Raw genomic sequence first — 18,775 nt, 5'->3', positions numbered from 1 at the left:
AGAACAAAACTTAACGGGGAGGGCTCCCACTTCACATGCAATCTTAAATTGGTCCTTTGACCCACCTCATACCAGAAATAATTCTTGACACATAAGACATATATGCTAATGTAGCACCTAGAGAGTTACATTTCCAACAGCAGTCAGCATTTATGAGGCCTCGTACCATGAGCCTATATGGGGACCAATGTATTTGAAAAGATGTCTTTTGGTGAATAAGCAGTAGTCTCCGGTCTGTAGTTGCTTTTTAAAAATTAGATACAATTGTATTCCACTGAGTAGGAGACAGCTGTGTATCCAAATCTCTATTCCAAGCAATTCTCAAATTGTCAGTCATCAGTAGAGATTTTAAGTGCCAGAAAATTGTAAAAGGATACCGGTGGCCACGTAACTGTAGGAAGTTTCCTCCGAAATAATAAAAGTTCTGGAGTGCCTAATGTATCCAGTCCAAACAGATTCATAAGCAAATGCTTTAATTGAAGATATTTCTGTGGTCCAGAGCATGCCCAGGAGTTTTGGGGCTGAGTATTTTTTTGGGCAGGTGTGTGAGAGAACACACAGCTACTGAGGTCACAGACAAGAACAGAGTTGGGCAGTGGAGAAGAGGAAAGAAAAAGCCAAGCAGGAGCTGGAAAAGCTAGAAAAAGAGCTTTGGGGTCTAGTCTTGGCTAAAGAGGGTTGGGGGGCAAGTAAGTTTAAAAAACTGTTCTCCTTTGTTCTTGATTCCTTCTGCATTCAGAGACACGGGACCTTGTACATTCCTTGTAAATAAACAAGGCTGCATCAAAGAAATACCTGGATACCACTAATTTCTAATCCCAACTGAAACACGCACAAAAGCCACAAATTTTGGCTAGACCTCAGGTCAAAAAGGTGCAACTGTATTCATTAGATTTAACTGATTTCACTACACTACTTGGCTTCCTGCCCCCACCTAGTTCTCTCCCTCTGCCAAATGTCTGGACCCCTCTCCTCAAAGAGGGATACCTCAGTTTCCTGGCCAGCTACTTGCTGCCCCTAATGTTTTGGGACCCTGTGATTTCTTGATTAACCTCTACCTAATATTCAGACCTAAGTACCTTGCTGGCATAATGGCATCCCGTGCTGTCACTTCACTGCTAACTTTTCCCCAGTACAGGCACATTCTCTCCTTCCCCTACCCCCACAAATACACAAAATGAGACTTTTAGAAGCTGCCAAGAGTCCCCTGTAGGACTGAGGGACTCAGATGTCACACAACATCCTTTCCGGCTTCCTTAAATCTACAGTAACCTTACTGGATTTCACTACCTTAATGAAAGGGAGCTCACTAAAATAACAGGCTGCAAAAGCGAACCCAGTATTATACCACATTAATCCACCTGACACAGCATTCATCTAACTGTCACAATGGCTATGATACTCCTGTATGGGCATGAGATTCATTTACTATTATTTGCCTTAATTACCCTGTGCAGAATTAAATGGGATTAAATTAAACTTGGTGGTCCACACACTTAAGAGAAGCGGGGCAAGCAGGGGTGGAGTTTACAGTAAGTGGTAGGGTATTATTCTAATCAAATTTGTTAAGCAGTTCTCCCATAATAATTACCATTTTGAACATGATTCATTGCCATAAATGTTTGTTAGTAGCCATTTGTCATAAAACATTAAATATTCGTTTGATTTTCTCATGATTTATCTTGATGTTTTGAAAGAATGGCCATGTGGTTAGTTGTGTACTACAGATGATGATTGTGGTAAAAATTGTAAATTACCTCCTGGTGTGATATAAGTTGCCGTGCAGGAGAACTAATGGACTTTGTTCATAATGAGGATGCTTAGACCAGATTCTGAATTTAGTTTTACTCATGTAAACCTGGAGTAATTCCACTGAAGTTGAGACTTGACATTGGCCGTCTTATGTGCAAGTACATACACTGACTTGGGTGTGCATAACTTACTAAGGAAGTTGCACAGGTCTTTTCTGATTCACATTGTTAAATACATTTTCCTGTCCAGGTCGTGTCAGTGGGAACAGATAATGATCCAAGAATAATATTGAGATGGATGTGGATGCTTTTTTCTAAATGAGCTGTAACACAGCAAATTAAGTTTAAATGATTATATAAATGAACCTAAAGAATTTGGTCTAAACATAATATCCTGTGCTCAAGAACCAGGTTGGCTGAGTTGGCTGTGGAGTAAGAGAAGACTGGTTTTTCGGAAAAAATGTCTAGATAAAATTAAGAATAACAATAAAATAAGTCAGTTTGGACGGAGATGGAGATCAGAAGTTGAATAAGAACCAAATTCTCTGTTTATTTATGTCTATGGTATGTGAGATACTGTGATTTCTGAAGTATAACTGAAATCTGAGAAGACTACAATGAAATGATAATCTTCTCTATGAGCCCCACCCCCCACCACACACACACACACACACACACACACACTTAAACTACTGTGTACAATTCCCTCACTATATAAAAAAGATATTGAAGCATTATTGGGCTTGCCATTAGTAGTCAAAGTGGTGGCCTTAGAATCTGAGATGCGCCCATTTTCCCTACTGTGAGAACTGGGAATAACTACAGTATCTCAGATACCACTCGGTGGTAAATAGGTACGTATTGACTCTGTAATGGTTGCCATTGCAAAACTATGGTGGGGGCTGATTCCCTACTGGCCTTCACTTGTACAATCATTTATACATATGCAAAATGGCAAAAAAAAATAATGCTACACAAGTAGAGAATCAGGGGTCCACTGATTCCAACCTTGAGGATAGAAGCAACATATGTATATTTATGTCCAAAAATATTTATAAAAATAATTGCTCGGGGCAGGATTTATCTGGCATATTATATAGGGAAAATAGCAAAGGCACACAGTAACTGAAATTGCAATGAAAACACTATGATATGGTGGGAAGAGAGTAATTAGGACACCCTTGATTATTAAAGGCATAAAACAAGAAACCCTTTAATACACACCTCCAGAAATAGGTGAGCTAGCTTACTCTGAAACAATTTAGCAAGGTAAATTCTATTATCATAATTAGTTTCAAAGAAAAGAGAGATGCACTAGAGAGTTAAACTAGACAAGCTCCCTGATTATAATTAGTAGTAGTTCCTAGTGGTTCAACACTGAGATTGAGGCCGCATGGTGAGAGACAGTTACTGCTCCAAAGCGCTTATCCTCTAGATAAAGACAGAGACTAAGAAGTGAAGCAATTTGCCCACGATCACAAAGCAGGTCAGTGTTAGACCCAGGAATAGAACTCAGGTCTCCTGGCCACTACATCAGTGTCTGGGTCACTAGACCTTGGAATTGTCTCACCTTTCTCTGACATGAAAAAAAACCATGCTGCATAGTCTTCTCCGAAGGAAATCTGCATTCTCTATCTTGACAGTGTAAAAATTATAAAAGAATTCAAAAAAAAATCCCCAAGAAACAAAGAGAGCTTTCCTACATGGCCATACTATTCAGAGCTCCTTGATAAAACATTTCTGGGTGTGTTTGTCACGCAGGAGCTATGGGTATCTCTAAGCTTTCAGTCATGCTTCATAGAGACCTTAGTAAAATTTGAAAGACCATATAACATTCCAGGTATGTCAATCAGTCTCCTACATGACATCATCTCAGTTCTAGGGGAATGTTTATAGAAGGAATATATTTTCTGGAAAGGCTTTAGGATTTTCTGTATCAATGTCCTAGTCCCATAATATTACCAAAATAGCATTTTGTGTCATTTGTTGTACTGCACCAAACACACAGCTGTCAATATAGTAATAGTTGTTCTTCTCTATACGGTGACATTACCAGCCAGGAAGCTATTTGCATACAAATGAGCATTGTAATTAGAACTATTTGGATAATGAATTTTCTGATTTGGTGGCGGAAATGATTTTTTTAAGATCTTTCAAGTTGACCTGAAACAAACCATTTAAAAACATTTGGGAACCTGAAAAAGGTTTTAAAAATTTAATTTCCCAGTGAATAAAATGTTTTCTTCAACTTGAAACTAAACATTCAGGTTTCAGGTTGTTTTAACCTATTTTTTAAAAATCAAATTGTAGTACATTCAAATGAAAAGGGGGGTTGAATTGAAAAAAAGAAATTTTTTTTAAAAAAAATTCTGTTTTACCAAAGCAGGTTGGTGAAGTCACCTGAGTTTGCAGAATGTTTTGGTTGTTCCAAAACTGCATTTTTTGGCCAAAAAAAGTTTCTACTGTTAGCACTTTTGCAGACATACAGTAGTTTGGGTTCCTTAATGTGTACTGTATAGGCAGAATATGCTAAATGTAAACATAGCCATGGTAAATTCTTTACATTGATAATATCAGAAGCAGTAAGCAGACAATTCTTTAAATTGTAAGTATAAGCAGTAAGATATCTTAGACCCTGGCTGCAACCCATATACATTCAACTAGTTCCAATGGAACAGCAGAATAACCTGTGTCCTTTAAGATTCCAAGATCAGGCCCTTAGCTGGAAAGACACATATATAGCCAGTTGGACATTGGACTTAAGGAACTGGCATTACAAGCTAGGCACGTAAGTGCCAAGGAAAATGGTGTGTGTGTGTGTCACAGAAAGTTCTGTTTCATAATAATAATAATGTAGGGTTACATTGTGCAACCTTTACTCACATTGGTGAGCAATACTCACCTGACTTCAACAGAAACACTCTTGTAAATAAATCTTTCACCAACACATGTGTAGCTTTGCACAATCTAAATTAAAAACCTTTTATTTTGTTAGCATCTGGCATCTCTGCATGTTTTTATGAATAAGGTCCCATTGATTGATAAAAGGAAGACTTAGATGATGAGCAGAGAAGCCCTGTAAAGTCAGAAGCCAGCCATAATTAGTTTGCACAGTTTTTGTTGTTAGAGTTTTAGGTATCAAATCAATACAATAACATTAATAATTAAGGACTTGGATAAATATACCAAGTCCTACATTAGAGTTTTGAGCTTTAAAATGCACACATAAAAGGTTTTTCATAGGCTCTAAATGTTCTAAAGTGCTATAATGTGACTTCTCAGCTACAGATCCTGTAAGAAATACCAGACTACTGTACCAGTGAGGGATTTGGGTATCTCCAAATTGGGGAGTACCTACTGTACCTACAGGACATAGTTGGCACAGCTTTTAGATGGTTACTCTTTCATTAGCTGCAATAGGGGGCAAGGGATGGAACTGGATCAAATAAGAGAGGACAGCAGCTGTGTCAGGAATGAGTGTAAGTGCAGCCTAAATGGAGAACATTGCCTTTTTCTGCACTTTTTTGCTCAATACAGTCCTGATCAAGTCACTAAGGGGTAGCTCCTGCCACATGTACTCATGCTGCGTAGTTCCTGACTCCAGGAGCACTTCCATTGGCCCAGATCATCTCTATCCCTTAGGAAAAACCCATAGAAGTAGAGGAAGACTTCTTGAGGTTCCCTTCCAAGCGATCCCTCTACATCATCTTGTTGGGGAGCAACGCTTGCCTCCCCTGAAGAAAAGGCCAGGAGGACTACTCCCAAACCTGGAATAGCACCAGACATTTACCTGGATTCCAAAGAATCCCAGAAACCAGGGTCATCCACCTTGGCAACCCTCCCAGCTGCCTGGTAGTGCAGCTCCTCCCTGACTATGATCCAAAGGAATCCACTGGCCTGGGGAAGGGGTGAAGAGTAGATGGAGCTCCACTTCCCTGATGCTCTAGCCACTACAGCTGAGCCAATGTGCAGGTGGAACCTGTGCAAGTAGAGGTGGGACAAAGAAAATTTCCCTCCTGGAGCAAAGGGAACCTAGGGGACAGACTGTGACTCTTAGTCTACCCTTGGGACAGTGTAACTGTGTGCTATCTCTAGTTCAGGATTGGTGGCAAAGCCACAATGGAGACCAGAAATAGCAATTTAGGCCACTGAATACCTAATAGGATACATAAAAATACAGTGCTATTAAAGTAGCAATGCCATTTAATGTTAAACAACATTATACAAATATAGCTGTAAAGCTTCCAGATTTCAACTAAGAATAAATCATAACTAAAAGGCTTGTGTATATTTCCAGGCGGATGGTAGTGTGTCATTTCTTCACACCTTGGTGATTAATATGTCGCATTAGACAAAAACATCATTTTTCATTTCCCTTCAGAAATGGTCTTTAATTTGTACAAAATAACATTAGTTTGTTAGGAAGAATAAAAGAGATGAAATTACTTGGGTGATCATTCAGCAGTGGTGCACAATGGCTTTGTTTATTGTGAAATTACAAAGAATTTATTGGTGGTTCCCTTGGAAAGCATTCTAGTGGATAAATGAACCCATTCATCTGATAATTTCGTAAGGTGTCTGATAGGTATTCCTGAGGAGAATTTACAAACAATTCATGCCCTGATTCAAAGTGAAAAATCAGTGAATTGTATGTTCATAGAACTTTGAAGGTTGCGATCAGTTGAAAATCAAAATAAAAAATCAAATGATAAGACATGTAGGACAATATCCTGATAGCCTTATTCACATTCATTCTCTCACAACTATTCATGGAATAAGGTACTACTCAATGGGAATAAGGGTAAGAGAATCTGGTCCCCAGGAATTTTTATTCCTACATCATGGAATATTTTATAAACTGAGGGCCAGATTGGGAACCCCATTACTCACATTGGTGAGCAGTTTACTCACACATGTAGTTCCTTTGGCTACAATGGCTCATTGCACTCTGATATGAAAAATAATCAGGGATTATTCCACCAATCACATGACAGGGATCCTGAAAATCTAGGTTCTAATCCTAGATTTTATGTTTATGATCTTGGACAAGTCACTTAATACTTCAGTTTTCCCACCTATCGAATGGTAATAATAGTATTTAGCTACTTCACAGACGTGCTCAGGCTTTATTAATTCATGTAAGCAAAGTGTTTGAGAGCTCAGATGGCGCTGCCATCCATTATCATTATTTTGAATATGGGGTTTCTTAGTTACTAAATATAGAAGTAGCTTTCTAATTCAAGAGTTAAGACGGATATAACGAACCTAGGCCTCATCTTTTAGAGCTCTCTCCATAATTCAAGAGATTTTATTAAAACGAAGGTTGTTAGGCTCCATACAAGAATTATTTTTTGCTTGGATTTGATTAGTAGCAAAATCTGAATGCAATACAACTAAAGCAAACCAAGCTAAGAGTTGTGTTCAATAAAAGATGGATGGACAGAAGAAGAGTTTTGAATGCAAAGTTCAAATGGATTATGTGAAAATTGCCAGACCTCTCTTCCATGCACCATGGTCTGTAATCTACCCCACAGCAAAACAGTAGCTATTACATGCTGAGTTAGGGCAGCATAAAATACCAGCTGTGGACATGGGTACGAAGGAGTGCATTTCTCCTTCTCCAAGGTTGTTTTTAACAGACATCCTTTCTCATCTTGATATGATGCCGTTGGTACTGATAAGTTTTGGTGGTTTGGTCCTGTTAAGTGCATTTTAATAGAGACTTTTGTATCCTTTTTGCAAAATGAAATAATGTAAATTAAAGAAATAAAATTATTTTTTAAAATCATTCTCACATAATTTACATTGTGTGAGCCTATGGATTCTGAATCCTCTGAGGATCAACTGCTGTACAGCAGGGATTTACATTTTAAGGCATTATTAATTATGTTTATGCAATTCACTTGTACTATCCATATTTTTGACATCAGATTCTTTAGCTTTACTTTTACTGTGTACTTTTAATATGTATTATTGGCAAAGCAAATCCATATATTACACAGGTCTATAAATTTGGTTTAAATATACTGCAACCAAACCTAATTTGCTTTGGTTTTATATATTGTATTAATTTACAGCTCTCCAGTGGATATAATTGGCACACTCACCCTGCTTCTATCTTCAGCGCTGTACCTTATATTAGAGTCAACGAACCAGATTCTCTGTGGCACAGGATTCTGCTGGGTGCAGTCGTGAAGGGAGACAAAAAGGAGTTTTGACTCCCTTCTGGGGCTTGTTCCAGGCTGTCCTCATCCTCAATAAATAGTATAACAGCCTGAGGGTTGCTTTAAACTATGCTCATTAGCAGACATCTAGAACACAGCATGTTCTGGCCATGCCCCAGTACACCCTCTCACACTCCTAACAAAACTCCAATACAGTGCCTGCAGAGGGATGGCATAGGAGTCTGCTCTGTTGCCTATAAGCCTGTTGGGGACTTCCTGCTGGAGCAGTACAGAGGGACAGAACAGACAGAAGAAAGCGGCCCTTTGTTCCCAGGGTGAATAATCAATCTACCTCATATACAATCAATTTTCTCCTCACCTTGGTTTTATGCTCGTATTGACTTCAGTGGAGTTATTGCTGAGTCACAGTGCTATAAGAAGAGAATTAGGCCCATAAGATATAAGAAATGATATAATACTGAACTTAGTGTTTATAAAAAGTGCAGGCTTGAGACCCTTGAAGGCTGATGTCTCCTGTTCTCCACAGAACAGATACTGAATAGGAATTGGCCGTGGAAGCTTCCTCACCCTGCCCCGCCAGTATGCCTTAAACTTTACCTTGTATTGTCACTTCTGAAAAAGAGGGGTACTCCCATTTCCTGCTGACCCAGTCCTTGACCTCTCAGCTGATGGTCTATTCGTGCCAATTCCTTACTAGTTCTTAACACTGAGCAGATTTCACACATTTTTGATTAAATCCTTTTTGTCGGATTTTCTTTATATCCAGGGCCAAATCACGCACGTCTTATTCATATAGGTAGACCTATTGATTTCATTGGGACTACTTGCATGAGCAGGGTGAGCAGGATTTGGAACAAGGCGTTGTAAACTGACCTAAGCTATATTTTCAGCTCAGATCATATGCGATGGACTTTGGCCGTATGCTAACAAAATGTATTTATTTTTTGTTTTGCAATGAAGCTTTAATGGATAGATTCTGCTCTATTAGTGCCTGCTTTTAACTCTGCTATGTATTGCTACTTTATAGGAGTAGTTCTACAGCAAAGGGCTGATTATTAAAGCAGCATAATTGTAAAGGAGCTGCTCATTACTAACAAACCATGGCCCCTCAGAATGCTACAGGCCCTTACATTTAAAAAATATCTTTGTGTAGATCATGGTTTGAGTTATTTTCAGAATTCCCCAATAAGCCCTTTGCTACAGTATCAAGGTTTCAGATGAATCAATGCTGTCTGTGCAATAATTTTAGGTAGAAGACAAAACCACTTCAAAGAGTATAATGTCTTGAGAGTTTGTCAATAAGATGTCTTAATGTTTTTGACAACACCCATTTTGTTGACACAGTGGTTGAAGAATCTTGACATCATTTATTGTGTCAGCTGTACAGATTTAGCTGCTGGTGAACCACATGGTAAATTGCACTGTTTCCCCCTTCCTGTTTGGTTGAGTTATAAATCATATTTTCCTTTTGGAAGCTGATTAGTATTTTTCTTTGAACCAAAACACAGTTCCATCTACTGTATATCTGAGGAGAGAAAGTAAAAGTATGCTCTAGTTTCCCCTGGACATGGTTTCTAAGGTGTCATTAATCCATAATTAGCAGCCTGGTTAAATATGAGATCACATTCCATTGGTAAAATGGGTTTAAAAAAAAATCTGAAAATTAGATCTCTTTTATAAACTAAAATCTTATTTTTCCATGAAAAACAAGTTCCCAGCTGATTTAAAACATTGTAAAATATGCAGAACTATTTAGAGGGCTGAAAATATGTAAAGTTCTTTAAAAGACACTAAATATATTGTCCACTAGTGTAATAATAGAAAAAAAAACAAAACAATGCTATGACTTGGGTTTTTATCTTTAGCCTGTTCAAGTTGGCTGTTTATGGATATGATTTTTTATGTATATGTGTGGGCGGGAGCATTATATTTGCTCTTCACATGCTTTTCCTTATTCATCTACTTCTGCTAAACTTGGATAGTCTTTCAAAATTATTTGGCAATGATTAATATTATTCAGCTTTCAAAGTCCATAAGGATTGTTGATCATCAGTATATGACTATAGACTTTGAAGTCTCTTAATTGCATGGAGACAGATACATTAAACAATTACCTAAATACTCAAAAAAGAAAGAACAAAGGAAATAAAGAGTGATATAATCCCTGAGGGAATCGTATTTCTGTATCAAGAAGGAAGCCTGTCTCTTAAATTTGGCACAAATATTGGGATGCTCAGCTGTCAGTTTCTTCTCACATTTATTCTGAATGAACACAATCCATCCATCAGTGCTTAAAGAGTTTTCTAACAGTACATTGACCTTGAATGCGGCACATCGATTTTCAGTAACGCATCACAAATAGGGTCGTTACTGAGTCATCCAGCAGTGGATGTGATTGGGAACAGATTTCTGAAATTCCAATACTATGCCATCTGCCTCCAGTGATAGATTGTCCTATGGTACCCCATCAATCCTTACCTAGCTCTAAAAAATGTGACACCTGTATGAAATTTATCATTATATACAGCACAAGGCAAAACAAACTGATACAACTGGGGCTTTTCAACAATTTTGGCTCTTCTTGTAAAGATTCTGTTTTGTTTACAATGGCATTTATTTACAGAGGTACTTCTTTCTATAAGGGCCAACAGTGACGTAGATGTAAGCATTATAGGGAATTAACGCTGCAAGTGGGATTGAGCAATAGATAAAAACAGTCTGGATCTTAAACTGTTAGAGGTTAACACTAGATCAATTAAGGTGATTGTTTCTTAGATTGCATTGGACAAATATACACACACCAAGAGGGTATTAGTGAAATTGAGGAGGGAGAACAAATAGAAATTAACTATGTTAAACTAAAAATCAAACTGGAAAAAGATTTTATGTTCTTATATAATGCCAAAGAGTCTCCTTGAAGAGGAAAAAAGGATCCTCCCCTATGAATCTGGAAAAGTGTCTGTAAAAGCCCTGGTCTAGGACTAGGAAAGGTGTTTGTTCAGCTGCTATTGCTCCACAGAACCGGTTGTTGCAACTGGAGTTTGAAAGGGCTAACCTATGTATGGCCAATAATCACATTTCTGCTTTATGCATGTAAAGAAAAGGGTAAAACAAAATAAAGTGTTTCAGATTGCAAGCTGACTGGCACAAAGATCAGGAAGTAATGCCCTCTCCTTGTCCCAAATTTCACTCTGGTTTTGGGTACAGCATTACACAACTAAATGAGTGCATCATTATTCTTATTCTTTTTAATTTAAAATTGCCTGTGGACTGAAGTAGGACTCCAGACTAGATGGTCTAGTGGTTTTGTGAGCTAGCAAATTCTATATTCTGGTCACCTCTTTCGGTTACTAATGACGTTGAGAGCCTTTCGAGGAACACCCTGCTAATTACTTGTTTATTTATTTGGTACTCTCCTGGCCTCTAGGCACTTTTCCAATGAGTTACTGTAAATACAACCGCATGAAAAATAAAGCCAGCACCTTCTCCACCACCCAGAGCTGGAAATAACCAACACAAAACCAGACCAAATCGAAACAGTGGTTCTCTCCCCCCAAAACACCAGTCCTTATAACACCCCCATCCAATGCCCAGTCCCTGGGTAAATCAATGGACCTTTAAGCATGCCTGAAAGGTCATCAAATTCAGGCTGTTTCAGACCAAGTGGAAAGTAAGTTCCTAAGTTGCAGCCACCTCCCAGAAAATGTCCTCCCCCAGCAGCTCAAGTGTATCTGCAGATCACAGTGGTGGCAGTAGGGCATGGAATGAAATGTGGTCTCTCAAACAGTCAGGCCCTACTCCAACCCCAACTGAAATAAACAGAAAGGTTGACACTGATAGGGAGCTGGATCATGTCATTAGAACATTAAACGTTAAAAACTCCTTAGCACCACCAAGAAACCAGCCAGCATCCTGTGCAGATCCCGGCGCATTGGAGATGCACCACTGGGTTGATTTAAGGGTGTAGCCTCATGTAGAAAACATTACAGTAGTCTACCCTTGGATCATGGTAGCAAGCACAGATGCCGCCCACCTCCATATCTCTACAACCAGCTAGTGCTGTTGAATAACTTTCCAGTGTCGGGGTGAGACAAAGGCATAGATGATAGCTAACTGTTTAAATCTCAATCCAAAAAAGATTGAGATGGTGTAGGTGGGTTGGAGGAAGCAAATGGAAGGTATGGTGATGATTATATTTACCCCTTTAATAAAGGACGTGTGATTGCCATTTATCATCAGAGTTTGCAATATGGGAAGGTTGTTTGATCCTCAACTGCTGTTAGACATCATATAATTAGGGTTGCCAACCCTCCAGGATTGTCCTTGAGTCTCCAGGAATTAAAGATTAATCTTTAATTAAAGATTATGTCACGTAATGAAACCTCGAGGAATACGTCCAACCAAAAATGGCAACCCTACATATAGCAGCACTTTCAAGAAAGACTTTGTTCAAGGCTGGCCCAAACTGTTACCATTTCTCTTAGATGAGCACCTTGATATCATTGATGTCAATGAGGTGGCTGTGGAATATGTTATTATTCAGCATAAGGCTAACAAAATGGCATACATAGAGATGGGGCTACCCACAAAGCTCAGATCAAGATACAGATCTAAATCTCTCTAAAGTCTGGAGAGTTCTGGATGTTGGCTTTTTGGCTTGGACCTATGTTCAATTTACATATTATAATATTTAATAAATTGCAGTGAGTGCTCACTTCACTGAAATAATTACTCTTTCACTCTGTTAAAGTTATTATTACCCTAGTTTATTCTCAGTTAATTGCCTGTGACAACCTACTTAAAGCTGATCTGATTATTATAGTTCATATTTTATTTTTAACCCCTCCCCCCAAAAAAAGTATATGCTGATGTCCGATTCTGCCATCTATGGACTGAGCTAGAGACTGATGAGAATAGAAGTACTACACCATCACAGTAATGTAACATTTCAGGTCCTTTTCTAATAAAAAAATAACCTAAGGTGATTCCCTTCAAACCCTACAAACACCACTTCAAACCTTCTCGTGTGCTTTGAAAATCAAAATCCACATTAGTAGAGATCCAAATAGGTCTGCTGACGGGGAGGGGAGCAAAGGGGGCAATTGCCCAGGGGCCTGGGCAATTTGAAAGGGCCCAGGGGCCCCCTGCCACCGCCGCTGCCAGTGCCACAGTAGTGGTGGCGGTGGCCAGGAGCCCTGGGCCCTTTTAAATTGCCCAGGTGGGCTGCAGGGCTCCTAGGCATGCGAGACCGCTCCGGGCCCCATGCTTTGGGGGGCCCTGTGGGCCGCTGCGATTGGCCAGCGCCGGCAGTCACTTCCACCCAGGACTCTGCCGTGCCCCCCTTCCCCCTCCCCCCCCCCCCCGCCACTAGGGACAGCACTAGCCCTGGGGTCCACAGTTTCTGCCGGCAGGCCTGGATCTGAACATGACTGGAGAAACATAAATATTGACATGAATTGCTGTAGTTAATCTGCACTCTGCTTTCCCGCGGCTCACTCATTCTTTGGAAAGCTCCGCTTGTCTCTCTGCCCTTACAGAACAGAGTGCCTGTCTAGAGGGGAATTCAACTCATAAGCTACTTTTACCAACACAGTCTGTTTACGTACTTCATTTTTAAAACTATACACAAAGTAGAAAGAAGACCGTGGGCAAGATTCTCTACACCATTACACCAGAGGTGGCCAGACAGAGCGGAAGCCACCCACAAATCCCTCGCAAAGGGACAGCTGCCATAACTGGTTCTTACACCTCCTTCCCTGCAATCCAAGAAAGCAATGGGCATGTTGGGGTGGGAAATGGCATGTTAGGGGCAGTGTTACGGGGGAGTGCTTGGAGTATGCTGTGCTCCTGATATCTTCAGCCAGCTGGTGCAAGTTAGAGCAGCTCCCAAATTTCTCTAACTCAGTGGTTCTCAAGTCGCAGCCCAATCAGCATATAGCTGCAGCCCATGTGACATCCTCAGGACCATACAGATAGTATATATATTGTGTGGATGCGGCCCACATAACACACAGAGAGCTGCATATGCTGCACTAAGTGGTAAATAGGTTGAGACCCACCGCTTTAACCTATGTCCGGCTGTGGCAGAGATTCCCCTCCCATTCTGCTGCATCCAGTATCTGGCTTAATGTTGAAAAGGCGGGGTGGGCCTACTTAAAAGGTCATTAAGAAGCAAGCCAAAATATAGGCCAACACCAAGGTACCGGTCACCAAAGCCGTGAGCCAAGAAGAGATATCTGGTGGTTGGAGTTAGGAGTCAAGGCTCTAGGGTTCTGGTGTTGTTCTCTATGTGACCTTGAGCAAAGTATTTAACCTCTCTGTACCTCAGTTTGCTGATCTGCAAAATGAGTTGTAATAATGCTTACCTATAACACGGGCTGGTGGGAATTGTAATGTTTTATTTTATAGAGAGCTTTGAGCTCCTCCTCTGAAAGGTGGCTATCAATGAAAAAAAGTGTTATAGAAGGAAAGCTAGTGCAACATATTTAGTTTTAAATATATTTAATATTTGTCCACCTATATTTACTTATATGTATGCTTTGGTTTTATCACCAGTATAGCAAGTATGTGGAAAAAATGCATTTGTTAGACTGATATAATCCTGAAACATGTTTAGGTTTCAGAAACCAGTACAGTGTCTGTATATTTTCCCAGGCACACTTTGCATATATCTCTGACCACTCCAAACAAACAGCGGAATTTCCTGCCATCAGAGCAGAGCCATTAATACTACTGGAATTAAGGGTTAGTTGATATTTCAATAATAATCCCATTTTTCAGACGTACGTGAGTCAGGCATTTTAATTCCCTGAAGACTGAAAGTCCGATGTCAACACACAAAAACACACATTTTATAATTTATTTTTTTTACGGCATGGCTTCGGGCCAAATCCCTATGTTGATTTACACCCTAAGAAGCCGCAGTGATGTCAAAGAGAACTCACAGTCTAGCCCTCAGATTGCAACTGAGGATTTCTTACACATTTAACCTACTCTTTTTAATACCTTAAATGTTACAGGCCACGATGCAAATTCTGTTCTTTCCATCAGGCCAGCTCATTTGCAGTCAATGGAGCTGCAGTAGGGGAAGTGAAAGTAGTTTGGCCTTGTCCATTTTTACTGTCTCACCTTTGCAAATGCTTTGTGCACCTTTTTGCTGCTTCATGGTTAATACTTGTGGGACGGAGGCATTGCTTACCTCGTAAGGTTGAGAAAAACAGAGACTCAGACTGTGCTCCTTAAAATCATCCCATGGAGTAAACTCTCTGTATGCACAGCTCCACCCTATAGTGTGGATGTGATGGACTCTGCAGCACTGACCCTATCTTCTTCTGGGTGCTCCATGGCTTAAGGCTGCACACAGAGAGGAGGGTGGAGATTGGGCAGGCTGTAGGAACGGTTGTTTGGGACTGGGGCAGGGTGGGAAGAACCAGTGCTCTGCAGAGCTCTCAGCTGTATCACATAACGTGGTACCTCCGCATTGCATCAGCCACTCTGCATTTTCAGGCAGTGTCCTGCAGGGACGGGGAGTAGCTGGCTGGTGTGGCTGAGGAAGGAGGAGGAGACCAGTCACAGGCTGGGAGGTTTCACTCCCTTCTTCCACATCCATTCCTATGAAAAATGTAACAGCCTGGCCTACCCACCTATTTCCCTCCTGGAAAGCAACATTCTCGTAGGGAGCTAGGCTCCCTCTCTCTGCTCTTCAGAGGGGAGTGGGTCCCTGGAGGAGGAGGGATGTCTTTGTGGGATGCAACTCTGGAGCCCCGCAGAGAGGTGGGAAAGGGGAACTGAATTAATAGTATTGGGAGGATGGGAAGCAGCAGGTGGCTAAATATAGTGTATGTATTTGGGCCAATTCATTTTACTGGGGGCAAGAAATTGAAACTCTGCCTTCCATTCTCACATGGACAGAGGACCTCAGCAAGAACAAGGCCATTTTTAATTTTTTTTAAAGCTGTTATTCAACCAAACATTTTTTGTCCGATTCAGAGTCTAGACCCCAAGCCGTCACAACTCACGGGCTCCCCTTGCTTGCTCTGAGTAAACCCTTGTGAAATTCCATTGGTTTGAACAAAGTTACCTCTCCTTTATCCTACTGTGAGCAGAGAATCAGGACCTGAGGTCTTGGAAGCAGCAAAGATTATCCCACATTTGCCTAATGCAAGGTTCTTATGCGTTCCTCTGAAGCATCTGGTGCTGGCCACTGGCAGAGACAGGAGACTGGGGTAGATGGACCTTGGGACGGATCCAGACTGGTGAATCCTCCATTCCAATTATTTACAAAGAGAAATTCTAAGTCTTTAATGTGTGTTTATCCTTAGGGGACGTGCTACTGCTCAACCTGCAAACACCCCTTCCTATGTGTAATACTACTCATACCCTATTTTTTGTAGCTTAAGTAGCTATTTCATTTAATCAAAATGCTTAGGTAGAAACTTGAATTCAGAAATTGCTATCTCCATGTCATAAAACAGTGTTCTCTGCACAATGTTCTTAGATCTTACTATACATCTCACCTCAGCCATTTTGACAAATAGGCCATTGATCCATAGAATTAACTCCAGTAAGACATTAGTCATTCTTGGAAATTACAGTGCTCATCTCTCTCTCTCATACTTAAATGGTAGGGTTTTCAAGCATAGTTTTATGGACCTAATTAATGCATCTGACATGCTTCTGGTGTAAGGTAAAAGAAATGATTATTAGAGATCTCGGGAATAAGCACATTCCAGAGGCTGCACAAGCAAGTCTTTATGCTAGTCACTGTGGGAGAGAATGCTCCGCAACAAAGCAACAATGTGTTTTCATTTGAAACAACACTATTTGAAGAAAAAAATCATTAACATTTGTGAGAGAAGCTTGCAAGAATCCTCTGTGTTTTTATGGAGCAGTTTTGTAGTCCCGAACTTTGTAAAATAAGCTTTTGGTAGCACAAAAGATCAGTTCCCACTTTGCACCTCAAAGGTCATGAAGAGTTCAGTTTCACTGAGATTGGTTAGCCAACACATTTTGTTCTGGATGTAAGGAGATTGCTGGTTCTTGTATACCTCTAAAACAGATGGTCTCACGCTTTTCACCTTTTAACTTATTTTGAATCCACTGTTAACGTAACCTGCTTTATTCAAGGGCCCTCTCCTTCTAACAAGGCAACCAGTTCACTTCTTCCTGTTGGGCAGGACTTCATTCAAAACAGAGGTAATATTAATGGAAGTATTTCATTTCTACAGATGTCGTCTCTCCAATCTAGCATTGCAGAAAAGCAGAGACCATAGTACACAGTAGACTGTGCTAGATTAGAGCATCTCAGTCTTGCATTATTCTCAAACTATAGAAAAATAAATAGGAACAACAAGCAAATTGCTTTAAAAAAACAGCAACAACCACCTTAAATTACAGAAAACTTGGCATCATGCACCGTGGTCATGAAAGATGGACAGGTATTATTTTATATAAAGTATATTACCAGCCATATACTGATAATTCAGTATCTGTGCTCCCTCTGAACATTAATCAGATAATTATCAAATATCAGTTCACTGTGGGACTGTCGGAAATTTGACAATGGATATTTTATTTGCCTAGTGTATGCCATTTAGACAAATGAAAAATGCAGTCCCTCAGGCAGAAAAGAGTAAGAGGGAAAGTCCTTGCCCTACTGAAAGCAGTGGGAGTTTTGCCATTGACTTCAGCAGGGGCAGGATTTCACTCAAGATTGCTAACCAGTTAGCCATTTTCTCAGAGACTCTCACTAGACTGATGGTACCAACTACCCACGTCAGACTTTTCAAAGCTGCTTAAAGTATCTCAAACAATAGTAGCAAAGGCTAGAAAATGTGTGCCCCGTCCCTTCATCTTACTCAGGTTTTAATGTCAGTGGTTAGCTGGGGTTGCGCCTTAAACTTGTTTGGAAGCTGAAGTTAATGCACGAGATGTCAGCTCACTTGTTAAGTGAGTATCTTTCCTTGAACTCAAGATAACAGTAATTAGGAGCTCCACTAGCTATCTGATGGCTCCTGCCTTGTTGGTTCTGACTTACAGATCCCAAAGCAGTGCTCCCTACTCGATGGCCTGCATAACTCCCCATGCCATACTGCGGCCATTAAAATCAGCGACGGCAGATCCCTTGGTTTAAAAGTGCTGCGGGCAGAGCATTCTCTCCAAGAGCCCCTGGTCTTTGGAATTCACTGCCCCTCTAGACCTTGCAGACATGCTTCAAATCTTACCCAATTGGTTGGGGGTAGGTGGAATGTTTTTTGGGGGGATGGAACAAGTCTAAGGGATGGGAGATTTTGAATTAGAATATATGTGCTGACCGGTGATTGGTAGGAGGGTGGGCAGAGAGAGACTGAGAAGTGTGCTGCTATTTGATTTCATTACTGATTTTGGAATATGTTTCTAATTAATGGCAAGGGCATGTAGGCCCCAACCCAGGAAGTATTTAAGTGTGTGCCTTAAGCTCCTTAGGACATAGAATGGTTTTTAAAATTAATTATTAATGATTATTATTATGTGTTTGTACAGGGCCTAGCACGATGGGCTCCTGGTTTAGGGCAGGAGTTCATAGATTCTACCAAGATGCAACTAATAATAATAATAATGAGGTACCTTCAAGGGTTGGGCCCTAGAGTTCAGGATAGGAGCTCTTTTTTATTGATTTGAGTTTAAAATACAGTAATTTAAAAGTGCCCATAGAAAGTTGTTAGATTTGTATGAAGCTGTAATATAGTATATAATCTGTATGTTGTTAAATGTATCATCTATGCATGTACAGATAACAATAGCTTATTTATTGAATCTTTATGTCTTATCACTGGTCGTGTACTGTACACATGGTACACT

Source organism: Natator depressus, chromosome 12 (genome assembly GCF_965152275.1).
Source record: "Natator depressus isolate rNatDep1 chromosome 12, rNatDep2.hap1, whole genome shotgun sequence".
Lineage (NCBI taxonomy): Eukaryota > Metazoa > Chordata > Testudines > Cheloniidae > Natator > Natator depressus.
This window is presented reverse-complemented; position numbering follows the sequence as displayed.